At 39.1% G+C, this 23,085-nt stretch overlaps 1 protein-coding gene across 5 annotated transcripts in view; it reads left to right on the plus strand.

Annotated features, from left to right (window-relative positions):
• Positions 1 to 23,085, plus strand: part of PHACTR1 (phosphatase and actin regulator 1) — a 258,904-nt gene that overhangs the window by 147,807 nt on the left and 88,012 nt on the right. The gene's annotated exons all lie outside the window — the stretch shown is intronic.

Raw genomic sequence — 23,085 nt, forward strand, 5'->3', positions numbered from 1 at the left:
CTTTGCAAACGTGCCGCATTACGAGTTCGGCTAAGTTAATTAGGAAGCTTTAGGAGCCTGTTTGTATGGGATGGATGGATGGATGTCGTGCAATGTTCCGTCTGTAAAATTAAACTGTCTTGGTTGGAACGAGAGGAGACAGCGAGTTTTACTGGCCAATGTCTTATTGGGATGAATCGAGCATCTTTAGTCAGGCTGTGTGGTCAACACTTTCCCTTGCTCTTTTTTTGACCCACAGTGCAATACTCAAAGGGGGGGGGCTTCAAGTAGAAGTCAGTGGAATTGAAAGGGTTTTTTTAAAAAAAAACAGGTCGGCCCAGCCCCTTCTTTGTGTTTGTCAGAGGCGAAGAAAATGTTTCAGATGAAGGGTAAAAATAATAAAAAAAAGTGTTCTCGTTTTATCTGAGTCAGCAGCCGAAAGAGAAAGGGGAAAGTGTCAAGAGGCATAAGCAAAAGCCAAGCAAAAATATGTTGGAGGTGTTATCAGCCATCTCCTATTAAATATGTTTCATCCTCCTGGGCTGTGCGGTGGGGAGGAGTGTAGGGATGTTCTATATTTTACTTAACATGTAAATCTACTTGTGGTAGGAGCAGTTCAGAGGAAAATGCCAGGCAGTGTTCATTCACTGAAGGTCAGTGAAAGGTTTCTAACTGCAAATTAGAAGATAGAAATTAGAAGAAGATAGAAATTAGAAGAAGATGGGACTCTCACAGCTGTTTGTTATCTGAGTTGCCACTGTTTTATTTTTCTAACTTTTTAAAATTAGGTTGTGAATTTTGAATAGCCACCATCCTGCCTGGAAGAATTAAATAGTACCCGTATCTCAATTCAGGTGGTACCGAAAGCAGTGCAGCAATTAAATAATTGTGATGTACAGTTCCTCCCCACCATTCTCCCTTTCACAAATGGAAACTTACTAGTCATTAAAATTACACACAATTACACACAAACAGGCTGAACTGAGATTGCATAGAGCAGCAGGACAGCTTTTTTCCTACCATTTTTTTTTCTTTCAGTTGTGCAACTGGGACTAAGAAATAAAATTCACTCAAATTTCTATGCCTTTGTTATCCTTCTCTCCCTTCCCATCCCTTCTGTGTATTATCTATATCAGCAAAGTTTACTAGAAGTTAAACCAAGGAATTTGCAAAGCAAGGGCAGTATGTTGCCTTATGATTTTAGTGTGGTTTGTGGGTTTCCCAAAACTGGGCTATTCCACTTATTTAACAGATACACTAAAACAGGCTTTGATTTAATTCATCTTTAGATTGCAGTGTGTTTATTAGCATCTTTGGTTTCAAAATGTATCAAGGCTAACAGAAGAGGAAAAACGTTCCTGATCATCTAGATTTGTGCAGCTTGAATACAGTAGACCTAATGCCTATCTACAAAAAGCCAATAATCTTGGTAAAATGTGATTCTAATGGCTTGAAACACATTGCAACAACATTGGTGGACCTACACATATAAGACCCCTTCTGCAGAGGTTTTAAGTTGACACTCAGTTGTTAAGTACCATGTATGAAGTTAAAGAAGTACCGTAAATGATCCAACATGTAATAGTAGCAAAGGCGGAAGAAGAAAAACTTGAGGTGACTTCTAATTTAGATGTTGCCAATTTCAGTTCTTTTTGCTTTTTTCTTCTTCTAATGCTTCTTTTTTGAGAGTGGCACAGTCACAATCAGTTAGAATCTTGTTCCCTGAAAGCCTCTTGAAAGCCAATTGAAAATTAGTAATAAGCTCATGTGCAGATTCTATTCGTTTCAGTGAGACTGGTATTACAGAAGGTCTCAGTGGATTATGTCCATTGTTCATAACCTGTGTGCATGCGTGTGTGTGTGTGTGTTTCCATTCAATTATGTCTGGTTCTCGAAAACTACCTTGACAAGTCATTGCAGTTTTCTTTTGCAAGGTTTTTCAGAAGCGGTTTGCCATCATCTCCTTCCTAAAGCTGAGAGAGCGTGATGCATTCAAGGTCACCCAATTGGCTTCATGTCCAAGGAGGGACTAGAACTCACAGTCTCCTGGTTTCTAGTGCAGTGCCATAACCATCACACTATACTGGCTCTCTACAGCACCATATACCTCACAGCAAAACAATGCTCATTTTGTGGAGTCCATCATTCAAGTAGCACATAAATCTTCATGTAGGCCAGGAGTGAGCAATCAGAAGCTCCCAGAGATATCTTTGAATATCTTTGTTGAAAGCTAGCGAAGTAGTTCTCACCATCTTGAGGTGGAAAACATGAAAATGGAAGTCTAAGTTTTGAAATAAGCATAGGTCAGTGCAAAAACAAAGAGAACCTGCAAAGTTCCCCACAGCCTTACTGTTTCATCCTTAGTTATCTCTAAGAAAGAGATAACTTTCTCTGCCTTAGACATTACAGTGTCTTCCTCAGAAGAAAAAAAGGCAAGAACTTGAAAACAATTTTGCCCAAGGAGCAAGCTTTTCATTTTCCTATTTGCTGTTCTTGGAAGGAAGGCATATTGGATTTCTTTTTAAGAATAAGTCTCAAGGATTGCGCCTGAGATCTGTTTACAAAGGACACAAATCACTTTTGTTTCCCCAAAAGGGAATGTATTCTATATACCCGGTGACATTGATTGAGTAACATTTGCATGTCCCAAATGCAGAAATAAAAGCCGATGATATCAATAAACGTGAGATTTCTCTCTCACCACAGTTCGCTGCTCAATTTATTATCGTGCTGGAAACAATGGATCAAGAATTTAAACATTTCTGCTCTCTATACTCATCATTCTTTCTTTTTGAATTGTACTTGAGTGGAACAATTCTTCAAATAGAACAGGAACTTGAGGCTCTTGGGCATAAATTAAGCCATTCCATCTAGCTCATTGGGCTCTAAGCCCCTAACCCCAAAGCCCACTCTGCCAACTTTAATACACATCTTTTGCAAATGTTACTCTCTATCAAACACTTTGTGGCTTGGTTCCTTTAGGAAAAATATGTTGTGATCAAGCTGATGAAAGAGGGTGGAGGTTTGTTCTCCGAGCTTGTGGGATGGTTTCTGAATATTTCATTACCAGGCTAGGTAACATCTTCAACTGAGTTTAGGGGATGTCGGTGTCGGTGTTCTTCTGTTTATAAGAGCTACATGTGGTCAGTAGGTCTTGTGATGGGGAGGTTAGGGTTAGGGTTATACACTACGGTATAAATGAAATTGGTTTGAAATATTCTCAGCAGTAATGCTTCAAGATTTGGTAGGCAGCACTGTAGCAGCCTAATCAGAAGTCTCAAAGTCCCCAGATTATAATTCAAATACATTCCTACCCTGGATCAAATATTCAAAGGGAGAAAGGTACAATTTTTCTGTGCTACACAGATAAAAAGTTTAAGAGGGTATTGTACCAACATAGGGATATTAGAGATGGGGCAAGTGTGTTACTAGCACGTTTATACATTAAATAATGAGCAGAGAAGTAATAGTTAAGAAAGCTCCCGCTCAAGAGTCACTAGTCACCTCATCACATAGAAGTTGGGGGTGGAGGGTGGGTTTGTTAAAACAAGCATTCTGTTGGCATAATGGATGGTTTTGAAGGATCACTTGCAGTAGTCCTTTAAGGGGTCTGAGTAGATGGGCACAAAAGAAGGACCAGAAATGTTTCTATAGACTACTATTTAGCACCTCCAAAACATCAGCCACAATAGAATTTAGTTTTCAGTCTGATCAAGATTCTATTCTCGCATGCAAGAATCTAAGGATGCTACAGCAAGAAACAGTAAACTCTTAGGTAAACACCTGCTAGCCATTCATTCCTATTAACACATTGCTTTTAGCTATTATCCCAAGCAACTCAGGGAAAAGAAAAGATTTAAATGCTCCTTAGGAATAACATTTGATGTTGAGTCTGATGAGATCTAAAGCAAATCAAATGTTTGGGTTTTTATAGAAGTGAAAAAGAGATCTCAAAATAGATAGATAACTAATAGTTATTATATAGAGAGGTTTGATACAGTAGTATTTGGTCCCTTACCACATTCTCCTCTTGGTCAGATGAATAGATATAGATAGATAGATAGATAGATAGATAGATAGATAGATAGATAGATATGATGGGTGGGTGGAACCAGGGGTGAAATCCAGCAGGTTCTGACAGGTTCTGGAGAACCGGTAGCAGAAATTTTGAGTAGTTCAGGAAACCAGCAAATACTACCTCTGGCTGGCCCTAGAGTGGGGTGGGAATGGAGATTTTGCAATATCCTTCCCCTGGAGTGGGGTGGGAATGGAGATTTTGAAGTATCCTTCCCCTGCCATGCCCACCAGGCCACGCCCACCAAGCCACACCATGCCCACCAAGTCACGCCCACAGAACCGGTAGAAAAAAAAAATTGGATTTCACCACTGGATAGAACCCTGTTTTTATCTGTCTGTTAAGCCATGATCTCTGGCAGTATTTCATGGATTACAGTTTGTTTTTACATAGCAACCACCTAGCAAGGAGACAATAAGGACATCTATCTCCAATTGGGTGCCTGTTTGGATTACAATGGCTATCATTCTCAGACAACTTGACTTTTCATTTTCTTTGACCATGTTGGTGTAATATGAACACGGCAGTAGTCCAATATATCTGCAGAATACCAGGCTGGAGAAGATACTGGACTTGTACAGTTTATTGCAAAGGATTCTCCATATTATTTGAATACTTCCTCCCCATTTTTTCCCAGTACAGAATATCCATAAATGTGAAATAGCAAAGGAACTGAAGCTAAATGCTTATCCTGTGCTTGTAAGCAATCTAGATGCATGGGAGATCTTTGAGCCAGGGGATTCATGTGCAGCAGAATTAATGTAATTGTTACTAGTTGATGGTGTTGATTGTGAATGATTGTGTTGCTTTTGATTGTGAAGTTGTGTTGCTGGCGAAGCGCAGCAGGAAAACCCTTGAGCTTTGGCTAATCACAAAGGACAATAACTTTATCATTTAGAAAGAGTGGTTTCAATTCCCATCTGGATATTAAGACTTTTGACTCAGCTGTTCCAGTAGAAAGGGAGGGGGGAGGAGGGATTCTTTGCTGTTAAATGAAACATTTTCTGTTAAATAAATAAGGTGTTTATTTTGTTGCAATTAAAAGTAATTATTGAATCAAATCATTCTTTTCTAGGGAGGTTATAAACCCAGGAGTTTATGTTTTTCCATTGCTAATTGGAATACAACTCCGGAACTTTAGCAGTCTTTCCTAACTAATTCTAATATGAACATTACAGAGGCAGCTACTAATTCTTTGAAAAAAATTAAGTCCATATTTACTCAAAGGTGTCTCGGTACAACTTTTAATCTATCCTGAATAGTGGCTAGTGAGAGGGTGGGACAAACACTTGTAGCATGGAAAACAAAGGTGAACTGTAGCACCATTGATTTCATGGTAATAAGTAGGAAGAAAGGGGAATAATAAAAACAAAATTGTGTGATATGAGATTATGATTTCCAAGAGGGATTTGTACAAACCTGGAGATCCTGTTCTGATTGAGGAAATATACAGATAATCCTCGACTTACAAGAGTTCATTTAGTGACTGTTCAAAGTTACTATGGCACTGAAAAAAGTGACTTATGACCGTTTTTCACACTTATGACCTTTGTAGCATGCCGATGAATGATCATGTGATAAAAATTCAGATGCTTGGCAACTGATTCGTACTTATGACTGTTGCTGTGTCCCGAGGTCATCTGATCCCCTTTTGCAACCTTCTGACAAGCAAAATCAATGGGAAGCCAGATTCGCTTAACAACTCTGTTACTAACTTATCAACTGTGGTGATTCGCTTAACAACTGTGGCAAAAAGGTTGTAAAATGGGGCAAAACTCACTTAATAAATGTCTCACTTAACAGCAGAAATGTTGGGCTCAATTGTGGTCGTAAGTCGAGGTCTACTGGTATTCATGTCTTAAGTCCTACTGATTCAGATTCAGATGGATAACTAGATCTCAAATATTTGAATAACAATTTTTAAAAAGGCCACCTTTATTATTTATTTGTTTCTTCAATCTATCTGGCTGCTTATCTCAGCAAAATACATGAGGAAAAATTAAACATTGAGTTGACATAGACTGACATTATAGGTGTCAGCTGGGGCAGGAAATCTGTTGCACAGCCGGAAATCTTCCACCTTAGGATATTTATGAAAGAAAATTGGGGTGTATATTATTCTTCTTTGTTTAGCCTATAACTGTGCTTGAATTAACTGCAAAAAATATAATGAAATGGGACTATTTTGGGCTGATCTTGTAAACTATGAGTTGCGCTGGAATTGCATGATTTCAAACAAAACAAATCCTGAATCTAAGACCAGGGAATATAATACTAACGGCAAGTGGAATTGTTTGCTCAGTGCTTTAGGCTTTCTGAATCCTAAGAGAATTTGGGAGGGCCCTTGGGTAGAGGTTAACTATATGGTTGTGAAATCCCACAAGTTTTACATTGTTTGTATTTTCTCCTACCTAACAGCCATCTGCTTAGTTAATATGTGCAAATCTAAGATATATTGGTTTAATGCTTTCTAAGATGTCTTAGATTGACCGTCCCCCCATAGTTCCCTCCAGATGTCTCACTTCACAGTTCTAGTATTCTCCAACTACCACAGCCATTGTATATCTGGAGATCACCATGCTGTGAAAGACTATTCATAGAGCCACTGGCAGAGCCCTTCATCATTACGTTGTGTTTTTTGAATACTCCTTGAATCACTTGGCAACTGGGTGGCCTTAGAAAATAGAATTAAGAACAATAATGGTTTTCATGCTGTATGGAAAGCAAAGTAATCAGCAAACATGATCTAAATGTATCACTATAAATCCCTTGTTCCACATATCCAGTGTTTCAGATGATCATATCACTTTCCCTGGAATAATACTGTAAACCTGCAGTCTCCAAACTTGGCAACTTTTACAACTTGTGGACTTCAACTCCCAGAATTCCTCAGCTAGCTATGCTGAGTGGCTGGCTGAGGAATTCTGGGAGGTGAAGTCCTCATGTCTTAAAGTTGCTAAGTTTGGAGACCCCTGTTGAGAACTATGGACGTTTTTCTCCATTCCCTCAATTAAACACCTTGTTGCATTTTTCCCCCTCAATGATTTATTCATTTCTTTATATTTATGTTGTTGTACATAATTTATATGCTTCCCTAGTCATAATTCTGGATAGCTGACAAGTAGCAGTTAAAAGAATCATAAAATATAAAGCCATGTAAAAACATTGTATAGTTAATTCATTAGCACAAGATAGAGCAGGATCATAATCTTCCAGCTAGACTTCATAAGCCAGGTTGAAAAGGAGAGTCTCCACCACTTTCCTGCAGAATAACCAGAAAAATGTCATCCTCACTTTAAGGGGGAAGCAATTCCATAGCATTAGGGCATTTATGTGAAGAGCCTGCTGCCACAACTCTGCCCATCTAACCTCTTGGAGAGGGGAATCTAGATCTGAAGACAGTAAGGAAGAGGGTTTTGATGGTGATCAAAACCGATCATTCTAGATCTGTTGCCAAGAGGTAAAACGTATTTGAAGTGCAGAACCGGAAGATAACGTTAGGAAGTGAATCAGACAGGCAGCTTTCTAATTCACTAAACTATAAATAGCTGGAGGAAGTATCACATTATCGGACATGCAAGATTCTATTATTATAGCCACTCTTAAATAAAAGTAGTTTTAGCTATTCTGTGGAGTTGATTTCTTGGTTTGTTTTACCTAATGGGACTGACAATACCCACCTACCGGTAGGTAGAACATATAAAACTCTGATTGCTTTTGGTAAACTAGCTCATGAAATGAGTTGAAGACCATTTTGCCTCCAGATTTTTATAACATTGCTATGACTGTCTTTAAGGACATCCTGCTCTCCTGATGCATGTGGGCAGTATTGCCTGATGTAGGATTAATAAATATTCTATTTCTGTTCCTGCCTTCTGTGCATAGTGCAAAGAATATTATTGAATATTATTTTTAAAAGTTAAGAGAACAAAAAGCTGTGGCTATTTCTTTTGTCCTTGAAAATAAAGTTTGATTTTTTTTAAAAAAAATCAACATTCTTGTCCAGTATAATGTAAAGATGTAAAGATCAGCTGAATCATGCTTATATATTGCAAACAGTGAAACTGCAAATAAGCATGTAATACAGTAAGTTTATGCTTGTGGCTGCAGATTGTAACAACATAGCCAGAAACAAAAAGCAACAGAAAATAAAATGTAACCACAAAAAAAAAAAAAAAAAGATTGTTCATCAAAGAAATTTCTTGGAAAAGTTAAACACAATAAAAGCTATTGACATGGAAAATAAACATACTATATAACTAATTGAAGGAGTTTCTCTTTAACGTGGAAAAGTCCCAACTTCAATCTAATACTTGAAACCTTCTTCTTTAGATGTCTAATGTCCTAGACAACCAGTGCCAAACAGCATAAAGAATAAGTTTAAAGAATAATTATAAAGAATAGTGTTTAGTGTGCAAACCCTATTCTAAAACCTTCCAAAAATGTGACAGCTACACTTCTACAGTTGTGCATTTTTGGAATGCTATTGTGCATCTGATTAGTCTTTTTTCCCCAATTAAGGCTCACCATTAATGGCACAATTTCTTTTGCTTTTCAACAAAGCATCCAGAAAAAAGGAAAGATACTGCTATGTATGCCCTTGTCACTGAAGTCATAGGGCTTTTTAACCTTATGCTTTAGACCTTAACTCATAAATAAAAAAAGCAAGTCTTAAGCAGACTGTACTCATTAGCAGTTTTTAGTTGGATAAAGACAGTTTCACATATTGTGCGATTGATTGGCACTCTAAATAGAGTGTTACTCGATTACCCAATGCTGCATATCCCATAGTAGTAAACTGTAGTTTTGTCAATTGGTTAAAAATAATTAGCTCTTCAGTCTGTCTAAGATACGGGGTTTTTTTTGTTTTGTTTTTTTGTTTTTGTTAGTTGTATGTTCTTTTTGTGACTAGATTGTATGGTCTAGACCAGTGGTGTCCAATTCAAGGCCCATGGGCCAGATACGGCCCATGGGATTCTTAGATCTGGCCCGCAGGGCCACCCTGGAAACAGCAAAGGTGCCTCTGTCAGAGAAAATGCAGCTCAGGGGGCCTAAAAACAAAACAAAAGGAGAAATGTTTCCCCTTTTGCATTTGAGCATGCAAGAGGGGACAGGAAAGGAGAAAGGGAAAGAGGAAAAACAAAGAAAAAGATGAGAAGAGAGCAAGGAAGGAAAAATAAGGAAAGATGGGAAGGAAGAAGAAAGAATGAAGAGGGAAGGAAAAAGAAAAGGAAGGAAGGAAGGAAGGAAGGAAGGAAGGAAGGAAGGAAGGAAGGAAGGAAAGGAGAAGATTATAATGAGAGTGAGGGAGGGTCTGAGGTAAGTCCTGCCTTAGCACTTGGCCACCATAGGTGCCCCCGCGACACAAGTGATATTGAGCTGGCTAAGCCCACCGTAGCCATGCCCCCTAGCCACACCATGCTTCCCCAAGGTCAAACACAACCCTGATGCAGCCGTCAGTGAAATCGAGTTGACTTGTGAATCCTGTCACAATGAGAAAGCACGCTTTCTTTACTTTCTTGCTAATGTTGCTCTTCCACAAGAGAAGCAAAGTTACACCACCAGCAGCAAAGTGTGGAGAATGGCATTTTTCTGTGTACGAGAATATGCATTTGAAGGTGGGTAGAAGATGGTAAAGAGGTTTATTGGACACTAGATTAACTGTGCAAAGAAAAGACTCTTAGCATAGATTGGAAGGTAGAGATTACTGATGTTTGAATAAGGGGAAATAAACACATAGATATAAGTTCTATATCTATGTATTTATTTCCCTTTATTCAAACATCAGATAGGTGCTAAAATCAGAGCCTTCTTCCAGAACTTACATTCACTGGGTTTTTTAAAAGCAAACTCAATGAATCTTGAAGCTCTGGAAGAAGGATGCTGAATGGATAATCTTTCAATGTTGCAATATCATATTTGAGTCACATGGAGTTGAGAGAGGGGTATTTATACCCTCTCTTTAGCTTTGCACTTGAACTTCCTGTTCCTGTGCAAGAATATGTATTCTATTGGTTGTTGTAGGGGTCACAGCTAGCTTTGTAGGCTGTCTGAGTCCCAGACTTGGTTGAAGCTTGCTGGGTGGTGCAATGTCCCCAGTGATTGTGCCATGTGGTGAGCTCTGCTGTTAGATGGGTTAATCTTATTGTGTCCTGGAGAGTCATGTCTTAATCTCATCACCCTGGAGCTGGAGGTCTTTTGACTTGTAGATAGGCTGGCCCAGTCTTTCTTAATGAGCACCAAATATCTGCTGGGGGCAGGGAGCTGCTCTCTTTCTTTAAAATATGTTTCTTCTTTTATCATCCAGAGAAATATAATATTTCCCAAAATATTTCATTTTTCTAGGAGTGGGGGGGGTCTAACTTTCTATACTTGGGGAATATTGCTAAGATTTACAGGTATCTTTAAATATGTACCCTGTTTCCCTGAAAATACAACAACCCCTGATAATAAGCCCAATCAGGCTTTTGAGTGCATGCACTAAAATAAGCCCTCCCTGAAAATATTTAAACGCAGAGCTGGAAATCAGGTAAGACGGCAAGAGGAGCCCCATCTTGCTGCACATGCCCCAAAATAATAAGACCTCCCCAAAAATAAGGCCAAGCGCTTATTTTGGGGTTAAAAAAATATAAGACAGGGTCTTATTTTGGGGGAAACACGGTATGGAGATTCTCAGTCATCCAGGTCATGGTTGTTTCAAAGGTGCTTTACAAATGACAACGGAATTTTCTTGATTTTTGCCTTGAAAGTGTTTCACTTCTCATCCAACAAGAGAAATATTTTCAAGGAAAAAAACGAAGAAAGTCCAGTTGCCTTTTGGAAGAGCACCTTCGGATATCTTTAGATAGTTCTGCGGATTAAAATTGTAGTTTGTGGACTTCTGTGGTTGGAAGCCATGATGATTAACGAATCCAAAGCATCTTTCAGTTTGTAATGTAGCCCTGCATAGTGAGAAGTTCAGGAGGAATACTGGTGTCTATTTCAAAAGAATTGATGATCTCAATGAAGTTGTTTGGTACCCAGATTGTTGTTTAGACCATAAGCAAGCCTAGCATAGACTCATTTATGGGAGAGAAAGGAACTGCCTAACTGAGTACTATGGGTAAAGCTTACTAACTAGTTTGCTTGCCTCTGAATAGCCATAGTTGGATTATGACAATGCAAGTTAGGCCTGCCTTTACTTAAATTCTTCCATTAATTTGAGAACTGCTACAGCTTCAAATAATGGCAGATGTTTACATTGTGATTCTTTCCTGTCTCTAGTAATGCTGCATAGTAACAGCTGGATAATTGGTCAGTTGAGAGAATATGTGAATTTAAAATGTATACAGTAGCAGTACATCTCCAAGTTTTCCATTAAAAAAGCTCAGGTAACAGCACTAGAAAACAACTTCTATTTGAATCTTCAGAGCGATACCACCTGGTAAGAAAATGGCCCTCAGCAAGATGGACCTATGCTGTAACTGTAAGTAGGGCAACCATATATGGGATTTCCATCTGCCTATAATTCATCTGTTCCAATCAAGGCTCACCTCTCATGCAACCAGCTACGGCTTGAAAGCTATAGAGGCAAAATTACAGGGAGTAATTTTGCTTCCTGATGCCTTGCTAATCCTTTTTCTAACTAAATGTTTCAGCACTAAACTCTCACAAACTGGTTCTTGGTGATGGTGTAGTCAAGAATTTGCCTAGCCAGAGAGCTCCAAACTATACGCTATCAAGATAAATGGAAATAGAAATGGTATAGTCGATTTTGTTCATAATCCATTGCTAATAGAAACTTTCTTCATAGCCTATAAATAAAATGATATTTGTCCAAGAGCCATGGTGGTACAATGATTAGAAGGGAGTACTATAGGCTACTTCTGCTGACTGCCAGCTGCCAGCAGTTCAATTCACACAGGCTCAAGGTGACTCAGCTTTCCATCATTCAGAGGTCGGTAAAATGAGGACCCAGGTTGTTGGGGGCAATATGCTGACTCTGTAAAACCACTTAGAAAGGGCTGTAAAGCACTGTGAAGCGGTATATAACTCTAGGTGCTATTGCTATTATTAGGCAGTCTTTCTCAGCCTGGTACCTTCTGGATATGGACTTCAATTCACAAAGTTTTCAGTCAGCATTGCCATTAGCCATGCTGGTTGTCATTTCTGGGCAAACGCACCAGGTTGGAAAAGTATTATTAAAAATCTCAGATACCTCATTGATAAATCTGTTTATTTCATGGAGGTGTAATGATGCTGAACAGTGTTATGTTGTAAACAGCTATGTGGTGCCAGTCCAGTTTTAGTGCAAGACTAAACTGGGCTATACCTTTTCTACAATGCATTTGACTTCATCCTAAGTACTCTGTGCCACACAAATGCCATGTTTGTGTGTCCCTCTATGTTTTCTGCCATAAGACTTCTATGGCCATTAGGTCCATATGGGATGGAAATGGTAAGGAAACTAGGTCCATATTGTTGGTGGGTGGCAATTTTGCTAGGCTTTCCAAAATCAGAGTGACACAGCACATTCTTTTGATAAATGAAAGACAAAAGCTGATCTTCATAGGGCTACTAGTGCAAGATCATTCAATAAGACCACCAGAAAAGGAATGTTCATTTGTTCCTAAAGCAGGGGTGGGCAACTGTGGCCCTTTTACAACCTGTGGACTTCAACTCCCAGAATTCCTGAGAAAGGCACACTGTCTCAGGAATTCTGGGAGTTGAAGTCCACAGATTGTAAAAGGGCCACAGTTGCCCACCCCTCCCTAAAGTATTGCAGTAATATTTAATTTAAATACAGGTAGTGCACAACTTACAACAATTCATTTAGTGAGTGTTCAAAGTTACAACAGCACCGAAAAAAGATACTTTGTCACACTTACGATTCTTGCAGGTCACATGATCAAAATTCAGATACTTGTCAACTGGTTCATATTTATGACGGCTGCATAGGGTCCTAAGGTCATGTGATCAGCTTTTGTGACCTTCTGACCAGCTAAATCAATGGAAAAATCCAGATTCACTTAACAACCACGTTACTAACTTAGCAAATGCAACGATTCACTTAACAACTGTGGCAAGAAAAGTCATAAAATGGGGCAGACTCACTTAACAAATGCTTCATTTAGCAGCATAAATTTTGGGCTCAATTGTGGTCATAACTCGAGGATTACCTGTACCTGATTTTTTTTTTTTTTTTATTATGACCCTTTTCAAATGTTTGTAAGAATGTATAAAATTACACATGGGGAAGAGGAGGATAAATACAGTATCCTCTTCTTCAAATGTTACCCTCCACCTTTAGAGAATGAATGCAGTGAAGAATTTCTATTCAGGGAAGCTCTCCCAGGTGAGTTTGCACATTACAACCAGGCAGAGAGGTTACAGCATCCCTCCCCCACCCCCCAGAAGTCCCAAACAGATAGTCCTTATTTAGCAACCACAATTGGGATTGTCAGCTCTGTCGTTGGTATAAAGTTTGATGCAGGGAGGTTGGGAAGCAGCAATTCCCAGACCAGGGATTACCACCATGTAAATATACTAGGGTTTGACTTCAAGACCATCAAATGTACAAACATCCACTGATTCAGAGAGTGTAGGAGGAAGAAGCTGTGAGTTTAGGCCTCTGTAAGTATAATTATACTTACTCCCATATACTCCCATATACTCCCATATTTTATACTCCCATATCTTTTATCCTTTTGCACTAGCAATCACCTTTTGAGTATAGTTTCACTCTTTACTTCAAGAAAGATTCTAATCTAACCAAGATGTGCCTGAGAATTTTCAGCCAAATAAAATCAAACTGCTGAACTTAAACTATTAAGTGTCAGGAGATCTGTGATTTATTGCCAAGAACAGGCCAGGGAGCCTGGCAGGGTTGATGAATATAATCTTTGCGTGTCTAGAACATCTTTAGAATTTTTTATGATGTTCTAACACATTGTAAGCCCAATTAACTGACAAAGACCCTGCTCAAAGGTTTCCACAGGGCATTAAAAAAAGAAAACTTTTCAGTTCCACCCAGGTAGCTCATTGACAGGATCATGTAACTTAGATTGCTCATCTGTAAAATGCAGGGATCCTGTAGCACCATGACTTGAAATAAAATTTCTTTGAACCATGCATTCTGAACAGTTATATTTCAAGTCACCATACTACAGGATCTCTCCTATTCCACATTATTACAGTGGAATAATTGGGGCTTTTCAGGTTATATCTTTAGCTCTAAATGAAGAGTTAATCAAAGGTCAATGGAAAAAGCTTTTATTAATTAATTAATTAATTAATTAGTCATATTTCTATGCCACCCACTCTCCGAGGACTCTGGGCAGCTTACACCAAAGGCAGTATACTAAATAGCATATTGCCCCCTAACAATGTGGGTCCTCATTTTACCCACCACGGAAGGATGGAAGGCTGAGTCAACCTTGAGCCGGTGAGATTTGATCCACTGATCTGCTGAACTTGCAGTCAGCTGAAGTAGCTGCAGTACTGCACTCTAACCACTCCGCCACCTCGGCTCTTTTGATCGAGATGCAACATCTGGTCTTTTTGCATCTCAAACTAAGTCTAGAAAAGGTTTGTTTTGTGATCCTGAGGTATTGCTGCCAATCTGAGTAGAATCTCCCATCCCCTTCTGCTGTGCCTCAGATATGTGGGGATTCTAGTTCTGTTCCCAAAACATCTGGTGGGTAGCTGGTTAGACAAGCTAATCAAACTAAAAAGACTAATCTGACTAGTGGGCTCAAATGATTTCCCAGGTTCTACTAATTCACATTTTAAACATCCCCCCTCCCCCCCAAAATAGGCCATCTGGCAGGAGCATCTCTTCAGGAAGTAAAAAAATAAAAACAAAAGCTACTGTCCATGATTGAATCCCCCTTTCTAACATGTGTCAAGTATGTAACCCATGTAAAAAAAGAACATAGCTCCAGTTGCACAGTTAACAAATGCCATCTTAACTTTTTGGATACTCCTTCATGGATACTCCTGTTTGGAACCTCTGACCCAATATTTTTATGTCGGCCTTTGGCAGTGGTGGGTTTCAAAAATTTTTACTCCCGGTTCTGTGGGTGTGGCTTGGTGGGCGTGGCATGGCGTGGCTTGGTGGGCGTGGCAGGGGAAGGATACTGTAAAATCTCCATTCCCTTCCCAATCCAGGGGAAGGTTACTGCAAAATCCCCATTTCCTCCCGATCAGCTGGGACTTGGGAGGTAGAGAATAGACGGGGGCAGGGCCAGTCAGAATTTTTACTACTGGTTCTCCAAACTACTCAAAATTTCTGCTACTGGTTCTCCAGAACTTGTCAGAACCTGCTGAAACCCACCTCTGGCCTTTGGGAGGTGTACCCAGGGTGCATTCAAGCAGCAAGTAGCAAAAATTCTATTGAGAGTATTTTTCAGCAAAGACAATAGGAATTATAAATAGTATGTTAATGCAGTCATATTTCAGATGTAGTTCAGAAGGATCTATGTTGCATTTTCTACATAATGATTCCGAGATTATCACTTACTACATGTTTATATGTTTTAGGATTGGTGAAACAATATCCCTTTTCAGAATTCAAGATGCTTATTTTTCAGAAAGACATAGTTGTCAGTGTTGAAATTGTAGACTTTAATCGTCTTTCTACAAGTTTACCAATAAGTATTATTACCAGGAGTTATTTTCTGTATGCTTCTTTGATCCTTTAAAAACTCTGCATTCTGTACTTTACAATTCTTTACTAATTCTTTACTAAGGAAACTGATTTAGAAATACAGTGATTACCTCTTCTTTAAAGTTATAGGATTTTTTCATTCTAAAAAAAGTAAAAGTTCTATTAAATCTAAATTACTCATATGGTAATATAAAAGCCAATAGTCTTTTATTTGGAAGTTGTTTGGCTGGTATTATGCTAGCTTTTGGTGAAAGTTTGGTTTCTAAAATGAAGTTACTTGTAAAATGTTGATACCTCTTGTAAAATTGCCTTATTTAAGCTCAAGGCTAGGTAAACAGATATAAAGATATATAAAAGTTTGGCCATTTGGGGTTTAACTAGACTGCCATAAATCTTCCAATAGAAATTAAGGTAGAGATAGAAGCAGCAGGCTATTAAGAGAACCATAAAGGCTTGAAAAGATAAAGGACAGAATTTTTGCTGTGTAAATTCTGCCAGTACCTTAAGGCTGCTTAATGGAAACAACTGAAGGCATAAAATCTGGGTCATCCAAGAACAGCCCATGGGTCAAGAAATGAAGAAAAGCTCTTCTCAAAGTAGAGAGAAGTTTCATTTACAGAACAAGCAGAGGAATTCACCAGAGCACCCTGGCAAGAAGTAGAAGGGCAGGTTTGTTTTTTTTTACAGTGTTACAAGCAACTTTTGTCAACATTCTTATATAATCAGAGTTGCTGGTTTTAGTTATTTAGAGCAGTTGATATGCTCTCCTCTTGAAGAACTGTGATCATTTTTACTATTCAGCACTGCTTTACTAGAAAGATGACTTAGGTCCGTGATGGCGAACCTATGGCACGCATGCCACCTGTGGCACGCGGAGTCATATTGATGGGCACATGAGCGTTGCCCTAGCTCAGCTCCAGCATGCATGCTTGCGTTGGCCAGCTGATTTTTGGGCCTTCTGGGCCCAATGGAAGTCAGCAAACGGGCTGTTTCAGGCCCCCAGAGGGCCTCTGGGGAGGTGGGGAAGGCTGTTTTTGCCCTCCCCAGGCTCCTAGAAAGTCTCTGGAGCCTGGGGAGGGCAAAAACCGAGCCTATCGGGCCCACCGTGCCATCACATGACAAAAGCAGGAGGAACATGAGGGGGGGTCGTGCATGCATGCATGGGGGGGCAGGGTGCATAGAATTATGGGTGTGGGCACGCACGCACGCAACCACCCTGCACTCCCCCAGCTTTTGGCACACGATGGCAAAAAGGTTAGCCATCATTGACTTAGGTTATGGCACTTTCAACAAAGTCAAGCCCTCACTCTTTGTTATCAAATTAGCAGCCACTTGTATTGAATCTGACTTAGCCCTCAGCGATGGCTAACATTCGGTAGCCTCCTGAGTTACAAACTGAAAATCTCTTGTGTCTCCTAGAATCAGAGGAATCCATAATAAAATCCTGGCTCATGCATCTCCTCCAGGTTTGTTGATAATTTTAAGAGCAACTGGAACTCCACACTGGAAAAGTAGATCAGCGTGAGAAAGAAATTCCTGAAGAGAACTATACTTGTTAGTACAGTTATTTTCATTTACAGTACCCAATATAACCTGATGAAAGTGGAGATTCTACAACTGTGTGAACTTCTTCAGTTTTAATAAGCTGGGAGTGGGGGAATTTATGGAATGTCTATATTTTCATCAAAGAGTTGCATTCATTCCAGCCTAATTCCATGAGTACTCAAAACTCTGGATAACGTTTTCCTGGATAAAGAGCAGTAGTGGTTTCCACTTACGTTCGCTACCAGTTTGGAACTGTGAGTGTACGTGCACGGTGCTTCTGCGCATGTGCAGAGTATCCGTGATGATGTCCGGGTGGATGGGTGCAGCCTCCCGCCGCCACCACTACCGGTTCACCCACCTGAAACCCACCACTGCCTAGGAGCACAATCTACCCAGATCTAATGATATTTAAATCTGATGGTATTAGTGAGAAAGCCGAGGCGGCACAGTGGTTAGAGTGCAGTACTGCAGCTACTTCAGCTGACTGCTAGTTCAGCAGATCAGCGGATCAAATCTCTTCAGCTCAAGGTTGACTCAGCCTTCCATCCTTCTAAGGTGGGTAAAATGAGGACCCAGATTGTTGGGGGCAATATGCTAGTTAGTATACTGTCTTTGGTGTAAGCTGCCCAGAGTCCTCGGAGAGTGGGCGGCATAGAAATGTGAATAATAATAATAAATAAAAAGCTGGACATATTTAATCTAGTCCACTTAAATAATTGTTTGACATATTGTATGGAAAAAAAGAAAAGAAAAATTAGGGCTACCAGATTTAGGCTGCAAAAATGTGGACAACTAGTGATACGTGCCTAACTGGGGTTTGTAGCCCACAACTGATTTCCCTAGAGAACATTAGAAGAGGCTGAAAGACTTTTATAGTTCATTTATTACAATTTATTCAGTAATATAATGCCAATCCTACAAGACTCAGGACAATTAGCTGTGCTGTACATCACCGTAAATAACTGATAAAACATTTGCACTATCCTCAGTAAAACATACATAAAACAGCGATGATAAAGATAATGTAATTTAAACATTACATAACAGTTCCGCATTATGTATCACGAAGTGATTAAAGGAATGCCTTGAGGAAGCTCACCAAGAAGACATGAGAGGGACGGCTCCTTTCCGTTGTAGCCCTGAGTGCTTGGTATCTGCTGTTACCAAGTACTCAGTATCTGCTGAGACGATGACCCTCTATTCCACAAATTGTCCAAACTCCCCTATAAATTTGTCCAAATGGATGGCTATATCTGTCAGCAGAGAATGCAGTAGTTTAAATTTGTGCTCTAAAGAAAGAAGTATTTTCCCTTTGCTTTCAATCCTTCTGCATTTGCACAACTTCAGGTTGAGCCCTTTCTTAGATCGTCATTGCACTCAGTCGCTCATGCCCTGGTTAGTCCATCTCACGCTTGGACTGTTGCAATGCAATGCACTCTACGGCATGGGGCTACCCTTGAGAGCATTTGGAAGCTACAGCTGGCACAAAATACAGCAGTGCAAACAGTCTTAGGGGCCCTTAGGGTGGCCTACGTTACACCACTGTTGTACGAATGGCACTGGTTGCTGGTTTGCTTCCAATTCAAGGGTTTGGTTATCAACTTTAAAGCTCTTTATGGCATGGGTACAGGTTACCTGTCTCACCCCAATTGGATTGGCCTCCCTCATTCACTCTGATAGAAAGAGACATGGTCTCCATCCCATCAGCCAAGGAATTGCAGCTGGCATGGTCCAGGAGACTTAACTTTTCTGTCATGGCTCCCACTCCTTTCAATGTGAGACCCATTGCCACCCTCTTGATCTTCCAAAAGACCCTGAGAACCTCGCACTGCCAACCAGGAGTGAAATCCAGCAGGTTCTGAAGGTTCTGGAGAATTGGTAGCGGACATTTTGAGTAGTTCGGAGAACCAGCAAATACCATCTCTGGCTGGTTCCAGAGTGGTGTGGGAATGGAGATTTTGCAATATCCTTCCCCCTGGAGTGGTGTGGGAATGGAGATTTTGCAGTATCCTTCCCCTGCTACTCCCACCAGGCCACACCATGCACACCACGCCACGCCCACAGAACCGGTAGTAAAAAAATTGGATTTCACCACTGCTGCCAACTGAGTTGGCAATGGGAGGGAAATTTGAAGCTGGCTAATAGATTAGAAGATTATACCAATTATGTCCATTTATTATCTTTCCAATGTTCTTTCTATAGATTGTGGGGATAAAAAATTATGGAAGTTTCACATTGGGAAATACTCTAAATGTGCTATTATTCAAAAGACAATCCCTCTGTCTCAGCAGTACCTACTCCAATATGCTTGGCATTCATTTCTGCTTTGTGACATGAACGTTTTCCCAAACAATGTGGGAAAACATATTTCTGAATGAGATTTTACATTAAAAATATTAGCAGGACATCCCTCTTATGCTGTTCACATTAAATCTCTGCTGTGAATTGTTCAGAATGCTGGGGGTTTTTTTCTTTTTTGGTAACAGATTCTGCTTATTAGAGTTCACTCTTTCTTTGGCAGTAGCTACACAATTAATGTAGCCTCCTTAAAACTGAGGGGGAGAAGAAACCGCTGAGCCACTGAGAGAGAGAAAGTATAATGGCTGCCATAATTGCCATCCGCTGAGTAACTGAATAATACAAGCAAGGTGGAGTTACGGACATGATATACTTTGATGGTATTTTATTATAGAACTAGGCGAACGGGGATCCATATAGCATCATTCTGAACTACTTTAGAGCAATTTTGTTTAATTCTCAGTTTTTTGCTCAGCAGAATGGTTGTAACGGGTCCACTTCTATTCAGCATAACAATGAATATCAGGATGATGGGGCAGGGCTTGTGTGAAAGGAGCCTAATGCTTTTTTTAAAAAAAATGCCCTTCCTTTAAGTATATGGTTGGTTCCAGATTTAGCCCTATGGAAATCTGTTACTTATGATTCATATAAGTGTAAAGTGTTCTTCAACACTTCAAGAAAACTAAACAAAATGTGGAGTAAAAATAAAATGGAAGAAGAGAAGAGAAGAGATAATTACTGCTTTCCGATTCTCCTAACCCCTGCGAGTCAACTATTTAAACTATGTGGGCCATATTTTCCTGTCATTCCTACAGCAGAGGCTTCATCTTGAGGGTTTAAGCATCACCATTGATTCAGTTAAATTAAACAATTTGTTGTGGTGCTCTGAATTTGGAAGAGAAAGAAGTGGATGTGGAAGGAAAAAAATGTGAGATTCACCTAGGATGTTAGCTATGGGTTAGCTAAGCACAATGTGCTTAGCTATGATTTATTGAATAGAACACAGTTGCTAGCAGCTATATAGTTTGCTAAACCATAATGTATGCATTGCAAAATAGGTAGCCCTTGATTTACGACCATCTATCATAAATATGAACCAGTTGGCAAGCATCCAAATTTTGATCATATGATCATGGAAATGCTGCAATGGTCGTAAGTATGAAAAATGGTCCTAAGTCATCTTTTCAGTGCAGTTGTAACTTCTAATGGTCACTAAATGACTAGTTGTAAGTTGAAGACTACGTGTATTGAACCAAAACAATAGGACAAGTCTGTATCATATACAGAGGTGCTCTCTCCATCATTTTCTATTTCTTGCATAAAGAAGTGGGCAACCAATGCTTTTTAAACATTCTTTAGACTGTCCAATAAACATGGAAAATATTGCTGAATTAGCATTATCTTAAATATCCTAAAGATATGTTCAGTATGAAGAAGCATTTTAAATGTCATCAGGTTGTAGGAGATGACCAGGCTGAGATTGAGAGAAGGGTCAAACGCATCATAAGTCATGAGTCCCTGCATGCCCACAAGAGATCTAAGTCCAGCCTACCTTGAATGCCTTTCTTATCTCCCACTCATTTCCCTTGATTGTTAGTTGGCCAGATTCCTGTAGAGAGCTTAAGTTTGCAATAAATCTTTACACACATTTGAACTGCCTGAATCTCCTGATTTCCCCAGCACAAATAATCTTATTACTGGTTTGTCAGCATAGGCTATATCAACTCTGCATTCCAAAATTTTTGCAAATAACAAATTTCTACTTTGAACATATTCTAGTCTATAGAAAAACTGGGGTAGAATCATCCAAAATGTTTTTCACTATTAGTAATATTTCAAGATCTTTAAAAAACTAAGACATTTGGACCAGTGGTGGGTTTCAAAATTTTTTACTACCGGTTCTGTGGGTGTGGCTTGGTGGGCATGGCATGGGAAGGATATTGTAAGATCTCCATTTCCACCCCACTCCAGGGGAAGGTTACTGCAAAATCCCCATTTCCTCCCGATCAGCTGGGACTTGGGATGCAGAGAATAGATGGGGGCGGGGCCAGTCAGAATTTTTACTACCGGTTCTCCGAACTACTCAAAATTTCCACTACTGGTTCTCCAGAACTGGTCAGAATCTGTTGAAACCCACCACTGATTTGGACCAAATTTTGAAATCATAAAGTTATTCTAACTGAATTTTGAGAATTAATTCTCCAACAGCCAGTGGGAAACAACATGGAGGCACATTTGATCATTGCAAAAGCAAGGAACAGCTGAAAACTGCTCTCTAGTTTCTATAGAAAAGAAGGCCAGGCAGAAAAGAGAAAAAGGCACAAGTCACTTTAAATATTGCTTCTATATACAGGGCTTGTTCTTAGAATAAATCAATGATGATCATTGATTATTTGTGGGTTTCTAACTTTTCTTCAAAAAAGATTATTTATCAGACATTATTGGATTCTTATAAGGTTGTCTAATTGCTCCTGCTACTAATAGTTGGGGGAAACCTGCCATATATAAAGTGATACTTGACAATGATCATGTTTAAAATGGATTAATGTTGATTTAAAATATTGATACCTTCATTCACTCAGGAGTTCCCTTCAAAAAACTTTACCTGTGATTTTTCAGACTGGGGTTATCCCAAAGGGTAAGCTCATGATATGAGTAAGGATCAAAATTATATTTCTCAGTATTTTCCAACCTGCCTTTTATGTTGAAAAAAATATAGTTGAGCATTCACTAAAAAAAGGCATGAAACCTCTGCCAGATCAGAGGAGTCAAATAAAAACATAAATCTGAATTTTCATTTCAGTTTTCTAAATTTCATAAAAAGTAGAATTAAATATATCGTATGCCCCCAAATAAAGCTGCAAATGAGTGAAATTAAAATCATTTTCTTTGTAGGGGGCTGTTCTTCCCATAGAAGCTTCATAAATTATTTACCAGTCTGCTTAAAACACCTGAAAGATATTGACATAGGAATCCCTTGAAGAAAATTCTTATCAACAGTTATTTATCTTTCCCCATACACTCCTGAGGAGTTTTAACCATCTGTTTACCTCAGTGTCAACCTGAGACAAGCAATTTGGTGTCAGTACCAGCACTTTTGAATTCCCTTTACACCTTTCGTCAATTGCCCTATTCTGTATTATGTTTTAATAAAAATCCCAAAATTTATTTTTCTTTAGATTATTTAGCTTTCTTGCACAATAGCTTATTTGCTGTCTGTTTTTATTGCTGTTGTGTATTTTTATGTATATTTTGCATGTTTCATTGACTTTTTATTTACTGTTCTCATGTAATAATTTGATTTTGATAATATCATGATAATTGCAGATTATTCTGTGTGACTTTTATTTGGTTTTTATCATTAATATTTTACTATCGTTTCTAATTTTAATTGCAGGGGCTTGGCAGTAATTGGTACTGAGTATTTGTGATTTACATATTACATAAATAAATGTTCCCATCTACAAATACAATCTTATTTTTTTTTAGTATTTATTGAAAGATATTTAATCAAACATCAAGTAACCCACCTTTTTTTCCC

Source organism: Pantherophis guttatus, chromosome 3, assembly GCF_059756535.1.
Source record: "Pantherophis guttatus breed Tessera chromosome 3, ASM5975653v1, whole genome shotgun sequence".
In the NCBI taxonomy this organism is placed as follows: Eukaryota; Metazoa; Chordata; class Lepidosauria; order Squamata; family Colubridae; genus Pantherophis; species Pantherophis guttatus.